This window comes from Dipodomys merriami, unplaced genomic scaffold, assembly GCF_024711535.1.
Source record: "Dipodomys merriami isolate MVZ:Mamm:240054 unplaced genomic scaffold, mDipMer1.0.p SCAF_636, whole genome shotgun sequence".
NCBI lineage: Eukaryota > Metazoa > Chordata > Mammalia > Rodentia > Heteromyidae > Dipodomys > Dipodomys merriami.
In genome coordinates, this window is record NW_027206220.1 from 469,456 (window position 1) to 487,856 (window position 18,401).

General features: G+C 55.6%; 1 protein-coding gene across 3 annotated transcripts in view; it reads right to left on the reverse strand.

Annotated features, from left to right (window-relative positions):
* The window catches only part of LOC138815302 (A-type potassium channel modulatory protein KCNIP1), a 179,606-nt gene that overhangs the window by 140,333 nt on the left and 20,872 nt on the right, over positions 1–18,401 (reverse strand). Inside the window, exon 1 of one of the 3 annotated variants that reach the window (XM_070004637.1) lies at positions 11,904–11,987. The exons of the other annotated variants lie outside the window; for them this stretch is intronic. The gene's annotated coding sequence lies outside the window, so the exon portion shown is untranslated. Of the gene's footprint in view, positions 1–11,903; positions 11,988–18,401 lie in introns of those variants that run through there. 3 annotated transcript variants of the gene reach the window in all.

Consider the following 18,401-nt stretch of genomic DNA (forward strand, 5'->3'; position numbering starts at 1 on the left):
ACAGAGACAGGAAGGTCATCACATATTAATAAAGGGAATGGTCCATGAAGAGAACATCGTGGTGGCCAATATTTATGCAGCAAACAATGGGGCACGTGAATACATTAAACAAGTACTTTTGGACTTACAGAACAAGATAGATCCCAAGATAATAGCAGTGGCAGACTTTAACACTTGGCTCTCCCCAAAGGACAGGTCAACCAAGCAAAAGATAAGCAAAGAAGCTTCTGAATTAAATGGCACCATAACCCAAATGGACTTAACTGATAGCTACATTCCACCCAACAATGACCCAGTTCACATCCTTTTCAGCTGCTCATAGAATGATCTCCAAAACTGATCATATCATAGGACACAAAAGAACCTAAGAAAAAACAGATTGAGACAACTCCTAGCTTCTTATTTGACCACAGTGGAATCAAACTAGTTCTTAACAAAACATAATGCAGAAACACCCAAACACTGAATAGCAAATGGGTGACTGAAGATCTATATAACCAAGCAAACTCCAAGACAGGGAAACAAGAGATCTTGCTCTTTGCTTTTTTTTTTTTTTTTTTTTTAACAATTCTGTTTCCTTTACTTCATGTACATTTGAGTGTGTATCTTTGAAAGGGTTCGGGGGAGGGTATAGAACTCAAGAGAAAACGTGTGAAAAGGTGCAGCAGTGGAACTCACTGGACACTGATGAAAGTGAACTAAACAACATGGGTGGAGATGGGAGGGAGGGACTGGGAAAGGGAGGGAACAAAAACCACCGCACAAAAGGAAATGTACTCCTCATTACCTGACTCACGGCCTGGTAATCCCTCTGTATTCCACCTTTGTAATAACAACAAAGTAAATTAACTTAAAAATACTTTCAGGCTTTTATTTTTCTCCCTGTTCTTGTTTCTTTTTGTTAACTTCTAATCCTCATTGACTCCTTCCCTCTGCTTGCTTCTCTTCTTTACCAGTGTCTGAAGGTGGAAAGGCAGGCGTTGATTTGGTAGTTTTCTTCTCTCTGCATGTGTTACCTACACTGCACAAGTGTTTTCCTGTGGTTTCTTCTTTGACCCATTATTCATTTATGAACATATGCTTAATTTCCATGTGTTTTTGAGTTTTCAAATGTTCTTCCTAAGGTTTTTTTCCTCTGTGGCCAGGGAATATCATGCATAATTTCAATCACTTTAAATTACAGAGGCTGTTTTATTGAGTAGGAAATGGTTTATACTGCAAAGTGATGTGTATTTGAGAAGAATGTTTGCATTGATTCATAGGTCGATTATTCTACAGTATCTGTTAGATCTAACTGGATCACAGTGTTATTCAAATATTCTATGCTCTTGCTTATGTCTAAGAAGATTATACATAATTTCTGTCTATTATTGAAATTAGTATATTGAAATGTCTAAACATTGTTCAATTGCTCTATGTATTTTGGGGTTCTACTTTTTTGGAGAATATGTGTTTATGCTTTTCATATCTTCCAATATTTTGTCCTTGCATGTTTATAAAATGTCCTTTTCAGCCGGGCGCCAGTGGCTGTTGCCTATAATCCCAGCTACTCAGGAGGCTGAGATCTGAGGCTCATGGTTCAAAGCCAGCCCAGGTAGGAAAGTCCCTGTAAGACTCTTATCTCCAATTAACCACTTAAAAACCAGAAGTGGGGCTGTAGCTCAAAGTGGTAGAGCGCTGGCCTTGAGCTGAAGAGCTGAGGGCCCTATGTGCATCACCTTGAGAGTTCTGGAACAGCACCCAGGCCAAGTTCAAGCTCCATGACCGACAAAAATTAAAAGTAACCTTTTTATCTACAGTGGTATTTTTGTTTTGAAGTCTGCTTTGACTGGCATTAATCATGCCAGCTTTTTCTTCCTTTTTCCTTCCTCCCTTCCTCCTCTTTTTGTTGGCAGTACTGGGTGTGTGCTGCTATGTCTGCCTCCGAGTTTTTAGTTTCATTTTTCTGACCAAAACATAAATTAACCTTTACTGAAACTTGTAATAAAGAGAAAAACAATCAGAACATCAGAGGAGTACCATAACTAGACATTCTATAAAATAACGAATTCTTCATGCTTCTACAGAAGACACAGATTCCAGGGCCATACGGCCCAGGAGGGTTCTAAGTGTGTCTTTCAGTATAGTGGACTCAAGTAATCAATGTAACAGTGGGACCCATGTCTGTTGGTTAGAGGCTAGTCACAGGTCTCTCCTGTGGGTATATGACATCCTATAAAGTCACAGTCCAAGGAGGGCTTGAACCTAAGGCCTAGGTGTTTTTTTTGCACAAGGCTAGTGCTCTAGCACTCTGAGCCACAGTGCCACTTCTGGTTTTCCGGTGATTCACTGGAGATAAAGGAGTCTCTTGGACTTTCCTTCCTAGGCTGGCTTTGACCCACAATCCTCAGATCTTGGGGTTCCTGAGTTGCTAGGTTTACGGGTACCAGCCGCCGACACCCGGCTTGCCTGAGGTCTTTTAAAGAGCAGCCTGGAGGCAGGTGTAGATGGCTCATAATGCAAACCTAGGGACAAAGCCATTCCACTGACATGTGGCCACTCCCCTTAATCCAGTAATTTGGTAGGCTAAAACCTGGACAGCCCAGACAGAGAAGCCGGAGAGATCGCATCCCAGCCCTAATGTGTTGCCAGAGCCCAGGCCTCACCCAATGGCCTGGGTGTCATCTAGGTTTCACGGGAGGCTCAGATCGGAGGACCGCGCTTCAGGCAGAAAAGTTCTGGACTCCGTGTCTGTGGGGGAGAAGCTGGACACAGCGGCATGTGCCTGGCAGCCTGGCAATGACAGACAAGAGTAAGCTCAGGCCTAGGCTGGGCAGGAAGTGCCAGACAGCCAGGGAAAAACAGGCTGGAGGCATGACTCAGCTGTAGAGTGTCAATTTGGCAAACATGGGGCCCTGGGTTTAAAAACAACCAAAACTGGAAGCAGGAAGGTGGTGCTCTCCCTCGAGAACCTAGAAGAGTACCTGCTGTCTGAGGCCACCGATGTGGCCCTGCATCTGTCCTCCACTCTAAATGGCACATTGAAAGAAGCGACAAAGACCATTACACTGAAATAGAGGCCACTTCCCCTAATCCAGTAACTTTGTTTTAAAGCTAAATTGAGGAACTAAGTGACCTAGTGATATCCTCTTAATGGCTGAGTGTAAATGCATTTTGAGAGCAAATGCTCCTTCAGAAAAGATCACTTCTAATGTTCTTTCAGATTGTCAATTTGCAGGGTGAAGGGGACTGTGATTAGACCACCAAAATAACAAAGAATTCTGAGACCAGCAAAAATGTTGACGGCACAAATGTGTGATTTAAACTGCCAAAGTGCCAGTGCATTTTTGATGCCAAATATACTTAATCAGTAATAATCCGGCCCCTCAAGAAGGCTTCTAATTTGTTTTATTGCCTTTTTAGATTTGTCTCCTTTCATTTTCTAAAATATAATCATAGTTCAGCGACTCCATCTGTGAGCGATCAGTGATGAATTCTGGGTGGTAATGACGTACAAGGAGAGAATAACAATTCCTTAATCACACTATTTCCACTATTGCCATCTCATCTGAATTCACGGCTTTCAGAAAATTCAATTATATTTGCAATTTCATCAAGAAATTACTCAGAAAAGTAACTGACAGAGTAATGGCTCACTCGTTTGTCAGGAGGGGGCTGAAGGCCAGAGAAGGAAAAGCAGAGAAAAGAAATGGGAAGAGACAAACTTGATGAAAAGTGTCATAAAGGCACTTTGATTTTCCGAGAGGAAAGGGAAGGGTGAGAATTTTATAGCCTCAGATGTCAGGGTGGCCACTGGAGAGGCTGTGACCAGAGTCCCTAAGTGGAATCTGCTCGTACATCTGCCCGGGCCTAATGTCCCTCTCTGGAGCCATTGCTGGCCTTCGCCATCATTTGTAACACCCTGGCCGGTCCTCATTCCAGGGGGAGATTTATGACGGGCGATTGGAGAGCCCCACTGCCACCTTTATCATGTGGGTTTCGTATTGGATTTCTGCTGCCTCTCACATCAGCGGCTGGCTGCAGGTTGAGGAGAGGCCTTACCTTGACGTTAATCTTGTCAATAAAGATTTTCTCGGCATTCAGAGGAGAAAATTAATCACTCTCTACAACTAATATCTGCTGGCATTCTCACTCTGTCAGACAACTCAGCCACTAGACAGCAGCTGTTGGAGAAAATCCAATCCCCGCCTGCTCTGTCCCCAACCCACATCTGTGCCTGAGTCTGAGCTGTTCTCAGTCCCTGGAGCTGCACAATCCAGGTGCCTTTCCAGATTTGTCCCTGGAGTCACGGTGGTGCCTGCTGGGCTGGAGGAAAACCATCAGGCAGGGATGGCCCGGCTGACGGGTACCAACCTGCAGCCACGGTCACCTCTCGGTGCAGCTGGGGAGCTGGGACAGGGAGCATCAGCCTGGTGCCCTCTGCCAGCAGTGCGGCCACCAGTGGTGCCAGCCACCCTTTCGTCAAGGCTCCAGAATGACCTCCTTCTAGACGACACGTGCCCAGGAGACGCCTGGAACAGCAAAGCGTCATCCGCAGTCTCTCTGCGCAAGGCTGGATGGGCACATGTGTGTGTAAGCACAGTGGTCCCTGGGCACCCACAAGGAGACCGGTTTCCTCCCTGTGGGTGCTGGAGCGCTTCATAGAAGATGGAGTAACGTGTATGTTCATGGCCTACACATATCCTCATGAGTGCTGTAAACCATCTTTAGATGGCTTAAAGTACCTAGAACTCTTCTCGGATCTCAGCCTCCTGAGCAGGAAGGATTATGGAGTGCACTACTGCCTGGCTAGACACCATTTCCCATCTGCCACTGGTCTAATCCAGGCACAGGAGACCCATGGGTCCAGAGAGCCAGCTCTTCCACGAGCAGGCCTGTCTGCTCAGGCACATGAGTGCTGATGGAAATAAATTCCTCACCAAAGTTAATTTGAAGTTCCATTTGTGCAGACATTTTCCAGGGACACTTCTGTGGATGGAGCGACTCGGGTTGCTGGTCCACTCTGGAGGTGTCTCCTGGGGAAACAGCTTCAGGAGGGAAGGATCTGGCTCCTGGTTTCAGTGCGTATTTGTGGGGAGGGCACGGAGGAGCAGAGCAGGGCATGTGGGGTGGGCCGGAGGAGAAGCATTTGGCGTAGCTGCTTTTCCTTCTCCCCTTCGATTCCACGTGGGCCCTCCAGGGGACAGCGCTGCCCCTCCAGCAGGTCTCTCCCTCCTAGTCCTCTCAGACACAGTGCGGGCCCTAGGCATGTCTCCATCTAGCCAAGTTGACCATCAGCAATGGCCATCAGAACTGGGTGCTGGTGGCTCACGCCTGTCATCCTAGCTACTCAAGAGGCTGAGACCTGAGGATCACGGTTCAAAGCCAGCCCAGGCAGGAAAGTCCATGAAACTCTTATCTCCAGTGAACCATCAGAAAACCGGAAGTGGCGCTGTGGCTCAAGTGGTAGAGCGCTGGCCTTGAGCTGAAGAGCTGAGGGACAGTGCCCAGGCCCAGAGTTCAAGCCCCGCTACTGACTGGGAAAAAAAAAAAAAAAAAGAGTGGCCATCCCACATTCATTCACCTGCTGCGGAGAGGGGAGCTCGGCCCCTGTGAGACTGAGTCAGAAGGACTTACGAAGGCCAGCTGCGCTGGTCCCTCCGCAGCTGCACCCCTCACCCTGGCCTGCTTCCTCGGGGCAGAGGGGGGCAGTGCAGGGCTGGCACCCGCTCTGGCCCACGAGCAAGGGGAGGCGTTTGGTCACGTGGTTGGGAAAGTATTTTTTTTTGCTTCCTTTCAGACATGACTAAGCACCAGTCTTGTTTTTGTCACGCTCAGTGTGGCCCTGTCCAATGTGGCATTCCGTGAAGTCACCCGTGCTCTACAGGAGAACATGAAGGCCAGCCGGGCGGCCTGGGCTGGCTGCCGTCCACTGGGGCTGCCTGTGTCTTTCTCAATCATGAGCATCTTCAAGGTCACAAACATCTCCTCCTCCGTGTTCTGAGTAACCGTCACTTTCTTCTGGAAGGGACTAAGCTGGCTCTGGGACCACGCGGCGAGCGTCAGCTGCTGCCCTCCCTTCCCGTGCAGGCCGCGCCCTTCAGCACAGCTCACCCATGTTGCAAATGCCTGGCTTTTTCTCTTACTACTGTACAGTAATTGTACAGAGGGGTTTCCGTGTGAGATTTCTATGCGTGCGTGTTGTGTCTGGCAGCATGCTAGCCATCCCTCAGTCAGCTGTCAGAGCTGGGTTCACAAAGCACCGAGCGGCTAGCTGCGCTCCTTCAGGGGCTCCTTTGTTCCCGGCTCCCTGGAGCGCCCCTGTTCTCTGAATCACAAAGCCCCACGGCAGAGGTGTCCTGTTTTCTCTGCTTCCGACTAGTCAGACACAGGTCTGTGTGAAATCAGCCTCAGATGCGTGCAGATCCTCTGGCCCCCCTGCCAGCGTGCTCAGCCCTGCCGGGCTCTGTGGGCCGGGAACTGCAGTGGAAGCAACGCTTGTGGACACCAAAAGTCAAGCTCAGTTACAGGAACTAAGTCAGTCCTCACACAGCTGAGGCTGTGGACAGAAATCCACACCTGTCACAACCGGAGCCATGGCGGGGGCGGGGGGTCGTGACGGAGACGCTGCGGGGAGCACCCGCTCACAGGCCACCCCGGGCCTGGCCCCTGCCAGCGGACAAGCTTCCTGAGCCGTGCAAGCGTGTCCCCAGACCTCGCTGTCTCTGTGAACGTCACTCTCTCAAGCCACCAGATGCTCTTTGGCTACAATCACACTCACATTGCTAGACAGCTCTATCACTGTCCCAAACTCAGGGTCCCAACTTCCTGCAGCAGATATAAGCCACGCTTGGCATAAAGAGCCCAGCCCAGTCTCCAGCCAGGAAGGGGCGTCCGGAGCTCTGCACAAGTGTCACAGCTCTCTGGAGCTCCAGCCTTGCTGGGACAACTGCTTCCTGGCCCTCCCTTCCCCCACAGCCCCTCCGCTCAAGCCCAGCATCACCCCCACGATGGCCACCCGTCCTCTCTGGTTCCGTAGGGAGTGACAGGCCACAGGCCAGTGCGGTCCCAGCCCCCCCTCACCCCGCCCGAATCTGATCGAGTCTGGTCCCCAGGTTCCTGGTCCCAGCTGCCGTCGGAGCTTGTCCTGGAGACTACAGTAGCTTCCTTCCCGGCCGACTCAATCCTTGCTGCCCGCCCACTCTGTACAACTCCTCTTGGAAGAGTAGTTGTCACCAGACGGAGGTGAGGTTTAGTGAAGTTTTCCTTTAAAGGTAGGAACTCTTCACTTAGGGTCCTTGATTTCGATCGCAGAATAGTAATTCTGGAAAACTTGGCGGAGCTTTTTTAAGTAAACAATCAGGCAAGCAGACAGACAAAAAGCAGACAAACACAGAAAGGCGGGGCCCTCTCCAGCAGAGGGGGTAGAGACGCTCAGCCCCTCCGGCGGTTCGGGTATTGATGTGGTAATGAAGGGGGTCTGGCTTCCTCGTAGTGCAAAGATAGGTGCTTTATCTTTGCTTCTCGGCAGGTCTGGTGGGACTTTCGGAGTTTCCAGGTTAAGGATGCATCCTCCCATGAAACAGATCCTGCTCTGTGAGACTCGGCGGCGCCCACGCTCTGCCGTTTGGGGCAGGTGGCTGAAGTCTGGGGAAGCGTTTTTCTCAGGAAGGCACACATCCCGTCAGCCAGGTGTTAGTTCTTGGGGGGAGGAACGCATCCTGTGGTCTGTCTTTGAAGCAAAGGTGGCACTAGTTTCTAAACACTGTGTGTCTGAGTGGCCTTCACCCGGCCCCGTTTCCGTCATCCTGTCTCTGGCGTTTGCTCTGGGCAGCGCGCTCCTCAGTTCCCCCTGGCCTCTGTCTGCAGGCAGGCACTCCTCCCCTCAGGTCCCCTCTGCGAGGCGTGGCCTGCCTCCCCTCCCTGCTCCCGGGGCCTGCGGAGAGGTCCGGGCTCCTTGCCCCGGTGCCGGCAAGCACCGTGCTTCCTTCCGGAGCGGCTGCCCGAGGCACGGGGCAGACGGATGGGGGCGCTCTCCCTCCCCCGCACACCTCCCCGGCTGCCTGGCCTTGTGCACGTAGGAGCTGCAGAGCAGGGGGGACGGGGCCTGCCTGGAAGGCTGCCCGGGGCCCTGGCGCTCAGCCCAGCCCGTACCTTGTTCCTCACCTGCGCCAGCCTGCTACTGCGCGTGCCAAGCCTCTTACATGCAGCAATTTGCAAAATTAAAGTTTCCTTCCGCCTGCCTCTGGCGGCAGGGAGGCAGGAAGCGGGGGGGGGGGGGGGGGGGGAGGGGGAACCTGGCCCAGGGCTGGTCCCAGGCCTGAGCACCTCCGCTCCACCGCTCCCCTGGATGGAGCACACACACACACAGGGAAATGGTTGTAGGTGCACAGCAAAGGAGGAAGCACAGGCCACTGCCTCACCGCGCTGCTTCACTGCTTCAAGGCTGGCTATCCCGTCTCCCTCTAGGGCACGGTGGCCCAGGGATCCAGCCCCCCCCCCCATCTTAAACCCTGTTTCCAGAAGCACAGGCCACTGCCTCACCGCGCTGCTTCACTGCTTCAAGGCTGGCTATCCCGTCTCCCTCTAGGGCACAGTGGCCCAGGGATCCAGCTCCCCCCCCCCATCTTAAACCCTGTTTCCAGAAGCAGACCGCCTAGTCTGTGTTCTGCTGTGAATCACACATCTCCACAGACAACGTGCTGAAGACAAGAGGTCTGACAAAGGTCAGAGGCCATGTCTATAGCAGTCTTCTTGCCGGCAGAGTTTGGAGGCCGGGGGGGGGGGGGTTCATGTGGCGAGAGCAGGGGATCTCTGGAGACCTGGCCGGGGCGGCCACTGAGCACACCAGGAGACAGCCACTACCCCACAGATGCTCAACCACAGCCACAACAGAGCGCTCTGCTCCAATCCCAACCAGATCCTACCTCTTAATGTCTCACAGCAGGAATTCAAGTGCAGGGGTCAGATCGTGATCTGGCAGGGCGGGAACAGGGAAGGAGGGAGGCAGGAGGGGGGAGCGTGAGGCCCAATCCCGTTCCACCTCGGGGTTCTGCTGCCGGGCAGGAGAGCAGGCCTCTCTGCACAGGTGCACAATGCCAGGGGACTTGTCCACGTGCAAACCCCAGCACGCTGCTGTGCTCCTGGCTCTGGGAGGTAAACCAACAGCGCCATGGGCCTAGGGACAGCTCCAAGGCCTGACAAGCACAAGAGGAAGCCACGGCCAGAGACAGTTTTAATCGGCAAACACGTTAGCTGCCGCAGATGCACAAGCGGTAGTCTTCCCTGACCTCTGACCTGTCTGCACTCGGGGCTCTGGTGCTGGGGGCTGGGTGGGTCCTCATTGTGGCCTTGGAGGGGGGGGCCTGCAAGCTGTGCACCACACCTGTTTGCCAAGGGTCCCTGCTTGTCCTGCACTGTGAAGGTTCAGCTCTTGGTCGCTGCTGCCCTGGAAGCAGGCCCTCCTCCCGAGCTCCCAAGACCTCCTTCAAGGGGTCCCTCCGGAGCCACCCTGAGCCCCGGGGCCTTGCTGGACGTCTCCCGGCTGACGTCACTAAGTCATCTGCCCTCCAACCAACGTCCTCCCATACCCTCATCTCCACGTGGATTGTAAAAACGCCCAGGTTTCTGTGTCTGTGGGCCTTCCTCTCTGAAGGCACCTCTGTCACATAAACCTTAAACATTCAACAAATGAATTTTAACGTTAACAAGTCCCCGAAGGTGTGCGAGGGAACACACATTCTCTCTGTCCCGGGACAGCAGCCGGTGGGTGATGATGGCAAGGCGGTGACTGCTCTAGACTGAAATCAGAGCCTGCAGACTCCCATACCCTGGCTCAGGAAGCTGGAGATGAAATTTTAGAAAGCAACACAGAAGGAAGGTTTACAACACCAGGGAACTTGTCAAAATGCAAATTCTGATTCCACCCCAGGTCCACTGAGCAGCCTAGGGGGCAGGGTACAGATATCTGGGTTTCTAGAAGCCCCCCCCCCCGGGGTTCAGTGCTGAGACTGAGAACCCCTGGTCAGGATGGCCCTGGCCCCAGGCCCACTGGCTATTCCTGTGACCCCCCGCCCCCAGCAGGCCTGCCCACCCTAGAACCTGGCCAGTGAGCCTGAGTTGTTCCTCAGGCAGCAGGATGGGCGCCGAGGGAAGCAACCTCCTGACTCTGCCTAAAATTGCAGCCATTCTTTACCTGCAACCCACACTGGCCCCTGCAAATTAATAGCCCTGAATGGCCAGAGATTTGCATAATGGCTTTCCTGTCCCTTTCAGTTGCTCTAATTAATTGTTTTAGAATACGATTCCCCCATTCCTTGGCCAACAGCGGAGGCTCTGTGGCCCTGTGGACCTCAGAATCGCCGTGGGGGAACTTGGGAAAATGCAGATACCCGCCTCTTCCCCTACCTCTCTTGGCCTTGGAATTCTATCCTGTGGCTCCAAGCTGGATCTACAGTGTACATGCTATCTGGAGAGCAGCTCCAGGGCTGGACCCATGAAGGACTGGGAGAGGGGGGAGGACTGAGACTTAGGGAGGCCGTTCAGCAGCCCCAGGGCTCTGGCTGGCTCAGCTGAGGGCCAGCTCTGTGGAGGAGGAAACAGGAAGGAACCGGAAGGGAGAGGGAGAGGAGTTCTAGGTGCTGGTGCCTGAAGAGCGGCTGCGGTGGGGTCCTCAGTTCCTTCTCCTGGAGCCCCAAGGGCCGGGCTTGCTCGGCAGCCTCTCCAGTCAGCACTGAGCACAGGCCCGCCTCGCCCCAGAGCCTGAGCCCTCAGCCACCCCACGCTTCCTCCTCCTGGGAGAGAAACGTCAAGATCACACAGCTCCACGCCTGGCTGCCTGCGGGCGCCAGAACCAAAGTTCAAGGCTCCTCTCTGCTTTGAAAAGCAGCTCTGAAGCGGAAGGATGGAACAGGGACGGGCAGGCGCCTCCTGCCTGTGGCGTGTCGGACGCGGGAGCCTCTGCGGGGAAGGGGGGAGCATCCCTGAACCGCTGGACTTTGCAGTCCATTTCACTGAGCGAACTGTTGCTGGGAAGGAGCTGGCCGGCCTGTGCCTGTGCTGCCCTCTGCTGTTTAGAATGGTACTGGCTGCAGCCAGCCCACGCCAGCGCCCAGAGCTGGTGGCCTCAAGCCTGGAGGAAGGGTCTGAGGATCCCACCCTCACCGGCTCTGCTCAGCACAAGACTCGCTGCTCTCCCAAGAGCCCCCAAATCCTGCCCAGGGACGGCAGCCTTAGGGATTACAACGCCTAGCATTATTTGAACTCTGAATGCAGTATTGGCACTTTTCCAAATTTGTGGGGGGGCATGTACAACACAACAAACTCATCAGAAGATAATGTTGGGGCTCAGAAAATGACACCCCAACGTGGCACCTGGTCGGGCTGAGCTGCCCACGGTTTCCGGCCTCCTCACGGCGTCTCTCTGGTGCCTACTCTGGCATGGGAGGGCTTTTTTATCTGACTGAGGAGATGTCTTTCCAAAGAAGTGCACTGTCCTCAGCCCCTTCCCTTGGCGCCCTCGTTAGACAGCAGGAGAGATGAACCTGGGGGACGGAACTGGACGCGGTCACTCACACGCGGATGGTCCCCCGCCTTCTCCTGGGGACCCCTGAAGCCCTGCGGGACTTCGGCTGCCTCGAGGGCCCACCGTGCCCACAGCTTGCTTTCACCTCTCACTTGTCTACATAGCACCCCCAAGACCCCTGGTCTCGGGTCCACTCACCCCTCCATTCCCCTGCTTTAGAGAAGCACTGCAGGCTGCTGGGGTGATTCCTATTCAGTCTCCCCTCTCCTCCTCCAAACACAGCCTTCCCCCCACCTTACCCTCTGGGCACACCCACAGCACACCCCCAGAGGTCTGCAGAATCCACACCCCTGCTCCACACTGTGGAGGACAGAAACCAAGGCAGGGCCCCACAGCTTACCAGCAGAAATCTGAATGCAAGTGGCTCAGTTCCGGGTCCTTTCTCTTGAAGACGGGACTGTCTGCCCTAGGGGGCGAGTTCCACAGAACCATGACCAGAGAAGCCACACAGCCAGCACAAGGCATCCCGGCGGGACATGGGAACAGCAGTGAGCAGGAGGCACGCGAGGACAGGGGCACAAAGTGGTCCTCCTCATCCCAACTGCCCCGATTAGATGAACTCTGAGCACAACCCTGGAAGTCGGGGTGTTCCACAAATAATGGAGCACCCCCTCCCTCTCACAGTGGGTCTGAGCTAAGGTGGGTCTCTCAACAAGCATTTATTATCGAAGGATTACCTGGGGGCCTCTTGTTAAATACTGTGTGTATTACCTCATTTAAGTAGTCTTTGTTGTTTGCATTAAACTGACTAGTCCTTTTGATTCCAGGTAAATTTACAATAAACACCCCTCCCTCTCCCCCCCCCCCCCCCCCGCCCCAGGGTGCATTCCTGCAGGGCTCAGAAACTTGGCTGCTCGCTTCATTCACAGCCCAATTGCCTGTGAAATGAGGCCACTTTCTTCAAGTCCTTTAATTGGAATCTTCCTCTGACTCAAGAGGCCGGGGGCCTCCACAAACCGGCCTGGCCGGCTTCTCCTCCAGCAGAGCCTGCCCTGCAGCAAAGGCAGGCCCTGCAGTGGCGGGTGTTGGCTCCCTCCCCCTCCCCCGGGTGGGACAGGACCCTGCCCCTGCAGGACGTGATCAGGTGGGAGAAGGCAGACTGTCGGCGTGGGGCGGGCGCAGGAACTCCAGGAAGAGCTGAAGCCGCCCAGTGTGAGGACAGCCTGGGTTTCTCAGTGACATTCTGTCTCAAAGAGAGCCAAGAAGTCCTGTGTTGGAGAGAGAAGCACAGACAGGCCGGCCCATAGGGGTTGCGATGAGTTCCAGGGCTGCCACCAAGGCGGACTTTTACCCAGACTCACTGCAAGGGCTCACGCACAGCACGGGGAGAGCCTGCCTTGCATTTCGGCTTTTCTCTGGTGGCCGAGGAGGAGGGGCGCGCTGTGCGGGGCGGGGGGGGGGGGGGCGTCGGGAACACGTGTGAGGCCGGGCAGGACAGGACAGGACAGGAGAGAGAGCAGAGTGGAGGGAATCTTCAGGGAGGGGTGGTGTTCAGGCCTCCACCCTGCAGGGGGCAGCCCCCCACGGGGGTCCTTCAGGCCCGCCCGGGCCAGCTCCCACCCGAGGAGGCCTCTTCCTGCTCCGGGGGTCCTTCAGGCCCGCCCGGGCCAGCTCCCACCCGAGGAGGCCTCTGCCTGCTCCGGGGGTCCTTCAGGCCCGCCCGGGCCAGCTCCCACCCGAGGAGGCCTCTGCCTGCTGCAGATGGCAGTCCTGTCCCCGTTTGTCCTTCCTGGCACCCGAAGGATGCTGACTCTGCTTTCTCTGGCAGCAGATGGGAGGCTGCTCCAGTTCGGCCCTCTGCCCGTCCTCTGGGCCCGAGGGGAAATGCTCCACGCGGAGGAGGCGCTGCTGCTGCTGCCCTTTCTGCAGCCCCTGCTGCACAGGAATCAGGTCAACACTGCAGGCGGCCCAGCCCCGCGCCCCACGCTGCCACCTAGTGCCCAGGGCGGCTGGGAGTCTCAGCGGGCAGGCCCTAGCTTAGCACTCTGCGGGGGGCAACATCAGGTCTGGGATTCGTGTCCACCACTGCCTCGCTCCTGCCATGCCCTTTACCATGTCCAGTGCTAACTCCAGGCAGGGCTTCCACACGGAGGACAGAAAAGAACAGCTGGGCTGATGGGACTTAAATTAGATGTGTGTGTGTGTGTGTGTGTGTGTGTTTGTGAGAGAGAGAGAGAGAGACAGACTGACTACTGTTGCAATCACAGAACACTGAGCCTGGAGCGCTCAGAGGACGAGGCTGTGGAAGGGCTACCCTGCCCTTCCTTGCCCTGTCAGTCAGGACTCAGTGGAGGGAGGAGCTGCCCACCCACCAGGTCTGTTGAGGAGGGAGGGACTTCCTGAGGACAGCAGCTAAGAGGCTGTGCTGGTGACCGGCCCACCGCCAGCTCTAAGCTGCTGAGGCCACTACAGCCACAGCTCAGGGTGAGGAAAGATGCCACCACGGCTGCCACTGTGTCACCACCACGGCAGTGTCCCCAAGGTCCTCAGGAGCCAAGGAAGAGGTGGACACGGCTTGGAAAGGCCTTGCACCGTGGAGTGCCACAGGAGAGGAATTTGGCTTCTTCGGATAAACCGGGAGGACCCATCTTTCTGATCGGTGGCACCCCAGCCTGTGGCACTGGCTGTAGGGTGCCCATTTTGGAGGACTGAGCCCTTGTGGGCGGGCAGAGGGGCAATGGCTCGGGCTTTCTCTGGGCAGGTGGGCTCCAAGGGGCCTGGCAGCTCCGAGCAGAGCCTGGGTTCTGCTGGTCCTTGCGCCCAGTCGTCAGGAGCAGGGGCAGGGTCCTCTTGCGACTGTGGACTCAGCTGCAGAGGGGCTCCTGGGCTTCCTCAGGCCTCCATCGCATCCTCCCACTCATGCCTGCCCTGCCCGGCTAGACCTCGGGGTTGGCTCTGTCACTGCAATGGAACGCCTCTTTTAAAGGTTGTTGGACTCACGGTTTCAGAGGCGGAGTCCATGACTGGCCTGTTTGAGCCATGCTGCCTGTGGAGAATGTGGCACCAAGGTGCTCCCCATGTGGCCAGGGGGAAGAGGGGAGGCCGGGTCCCACAGTAACCCACCTCCCCTCCGCCAGGCCCCACCATTCAAAGGCTCTGCCACCCCAGTGGCACCAGCTCTGGGAACAGCCTGAGCATGGCCGGTGTCCCAGATCCAAACTAGGACACCTGGAGAGGCCAGGAAAGGCACCTGGGCTCTGAGCCTGGAGTGCGGGCTGGCTTTCAATATCAAGTCCGTCCTCGCCGGGGACTGATGCCGGGGAGGGTGGGGACGGGTTTGCCCCTTTATTTACTTAGCGTCCGTGGGGCCAGGGCGACAGTGGAGGTGCTGAGGGACGGCAGAACTGGCATTCTAGTGGGAAAGACCATCAAGAGGGAAGAGAAGGGGCGGTGAGAGGGGCCTGGGGAGGAGGGCTGGGACCCAGCACAGCCAGGGAGGAAGGGGCAGCTCTAGGCAGGGTCTCATCACGACGGCCACGGTGGGCACCTGGCTTGTCCTAGGAGGGGTGGAGGCCTTTGTATTTTTGGTGGCCTTGGGAGTTGAACTCGGGGCTTTGTGCTGGTTAGGCAGGTGTTCTACTTGAGCCACATCTCTAGCCCTTTCACTCCAGGTCGTTGTAAGGAGGAGTCTGGAACTTGAATCTGCCTGGGCCCCGCATTCAACAGCTCAGGCTACGCTGTGTGAATGACGGGTTGAGCAGAGGCAGGGAGGCCAGGAGCAGGCTGTTACAGGGACAGGTGTGAGGTGACAGCGTCTGGATAGGGTGCTGGTCAGCCCTTGGAGTTCAGACCAGGGTCCACTCTGCCCACCCTCTGCCCTCCACCCCTCACCCCGGGCTAAAGTATCCCTGGTTCTTTCTCTGGCCAGGCCTCCTGCTCTCTGGGGTTTGCTCTGTCTGCACTGGTCTCCCTTGTGAAGAGGCCTGAGCTGTGTGCAGTTGGACAGCGTGTCTGATGGAAGGCTCCATGTTGGCCCTACTCCTCACGTGGGTTTTGGGACATTCCACCTGCACAAGCTCCAGGATCCCCGCACTGCTCCATGGAAACGGAGGTGCGCTGGCAGCAGGCTGGGGTACACACACACCAGCACAGCCCCGCCAGCCCTCCCTCTCAGGCCTGCTGCCCGAGCAGCCTGGCCGGAAGCTGGGGACGAAACGTCAGCCTCACAGAGGCAAAGGAGCGGAGCTCTGATGACGGTGGGGACGGAGATGAATGATTTATGTCCGGCCTAATGGTTACATAAGCAGCTGCTGCTTTAAAAGCATCCCACAAACAATATGAAACATTTATTTAAGTGGTTCTACACTGTGGGGAGTTTGATTTAATCAGCTTTTATTTCTGTTCTCATTAGAGTGAAGTCTGGCAACTCCAGGAGTCAGCCCTACCTCTGTTAGCAGCTTCCAGACACTGAAAGCAAATATTTTTACTGTACCACAATTAAACATTTATGCAGCACCCGGCTCCCCAGCTGGCCTGTAGGTGGGAGGGGAGAGGCGCAGAATTCCTGTCACCCCAAGAAAGCACGGAGCACCCGCATCTAGCAGAATTAATAAAGCATCTGAAGATCCCGGTGGAGACGGAGCAGCTGTGGGTTCGCAGGCTTTCTGATGTGCAGGCGGCGGGCCTGTGTTCGGGGAGCTGGGCCTTTCATCTTTGAGATGCTGGGCCAAGAGGGAGTTTATGCTTTTGATTTGAATCCTAACACCGTCACCACCAGAATCCATAAGCAATGACAAGAAGACCCTGGACGGGGTCTGCACACGCCCCATCAGCAAACCCCTCCTGCAGTTCCCCGGGCCCGGGGGAGGGCACAGTGCTTTGCTGCACTGGTCACATTCTACTTCCCAAGCCACACGGTGCTGCACAGACATCGTGAATTGGCCTCCACATCTTCTGATGTCTTAGAAGTGTGTAGAACTTGCAGTCAGGCAAGACGGCATAAGTTGGGGATTGAGAGTTCAGGCTGTCCTGCACACAAGGGTAGTGGTGAGATTCTGGCTCAGAACTACAGAAAGGAAGCGATGACACAAAGGGGAAGGGAGCGGGAGGAAGGGAGGGAGAGGGGGAGGACGCAGTCAGGAATGTGTCTGTGGGCACACACACCCCTAGGCTGGCGGTAGGAACCTCTTCTGTACGGTACCTCTGCCCCAGGCCCCATGCTTTCCTGAGTACCCTGCCATTACTTCTTGGACACAAAGCCGGGTTTAAGGCTTCAAGTACGGAACCCATCCTCCACAACTATGAGAAGCAGCCTTGGTGACACCCAGCGCGCTCCGCCGCTGAGCCACACCCCTGGACCTGGTTTAAACCCAGGTCCTCCTGCCTCTGCTGTGTGAGATTACAGGCACATCGCTGCACCCAATGGAACTTATGCTTTTTTTTTGGGGGGGGAGGTCCAGTCATGGGGCCTGAACTCTGGGCCAGAGCGCCGTCCCTCAGCTCTTCAGCTCAAGGCGAGCGCTCTACCACTGGAGCCACAGCGCCACTTCCGGCTTTTTTCTTTTTGCTTATGTGGTGCTGAGGAATTGAACCCAGGGCCTCATGCATGCAAGGCAAGCGCTCTACCACTGAGCCACCTTCCCAGCCCTTGGCACTCATGCTTTTTAAACCATTGTTTTTAACAAGCTTTTTCAAAGCCCGTATCATTTCTGAGACTGGCAAAGGCACAGCGGCGTGGCCACGCTTGCAGGCAGGGCGGGAGTCTGAGTGGCTCCGTGGGTGTGGAGGCAGCCTGGGTGGCAGAACTTCCACCCCCAGGGTCTCCTCGGGGAGGTGATCCCCGGAGCACAGGGCTGCTGCTGCGGGAAGCAGGCGCAACGTGTCGGCCACCAGATGGCAGTGCCCTGACGCCACTAAGCAGAGCCTGTTTGCCTGGCTGCCCCTGCCTAATCCAAACAGCATCCCTGCCACGTGTGGCACCACAAATTAAAGTGCCAAGCCGTGCCGGGCACAAGGAGCCCGGCGAGGCCCGAAGCGGCCACCCAGGAGAAGATGTCTGCTAGCTGTGATGGGACAGGAGAGGACTGGTGGATCGGCCCTCGAGGGAGTTGCTGGTCCTGGGGATTAGGGCTGCGGACAGAGAAGGCTCATCAATAAGCAAGACAGCCACATTCGGCAGGAAGCAGATGTCTCGCAGATGATGAGGAGGGCCCCTTCCCAAGGGGACCACAGGTGTGCAGGTATTGCTGCGGAACCTCCCGGGGCCTGAGACCAGACTGTCCCTAGATCAGAAGGTGGGAGGGAAGTCCCTGAACGAGCAGCCTCCTGCCAGGATGACCTGCCAGCGCGGGGGCAGGTGACACGGCTGAGGGTGGAGCCTGAGGCTCACATAGAAGGTTCCAGCAAAGATCCTGCAGCCTCTGTTGTCAGGCAGGAAGAGGCCCCTGCTTCCCCCGGAGACCACAATTTCTCACTGCTGATCCTTTTATCCAATAACCTCTATTGAGTTTCCTTCTGATTACAAATGTTGAACACGCTCGTTGTGGAGAAATTGGAGGCCACAGGCAAGCAAAAAGGAGAAGTTAAAAACAGGAGTCCTGCTCTTCAGATAACGCCAAGTGCGTGCCAGGAAATGACTGGAGTGCCACCCAGAGAAGCCACGTCGGGCAGGGTGGGGCCTCACGGCTGGCCTGGATCAAGGGTCAGCGGCCCTCCAGGGAGGCCTGGCCACGTCCCGCGGGGACGTCAAGGCTCTCACCCTGGCCGCTTGTCTTGGGACAGGGCTGGCTGTCACAAACTGGGTTTGGTAGGTGGGGGGACGGTGGCCTCCTGCTCATGGTGACAACGAAGTACGTGTTCTTCACCGAAGAACGTCAGCAGGTTTTGGCAGCATCTCCTG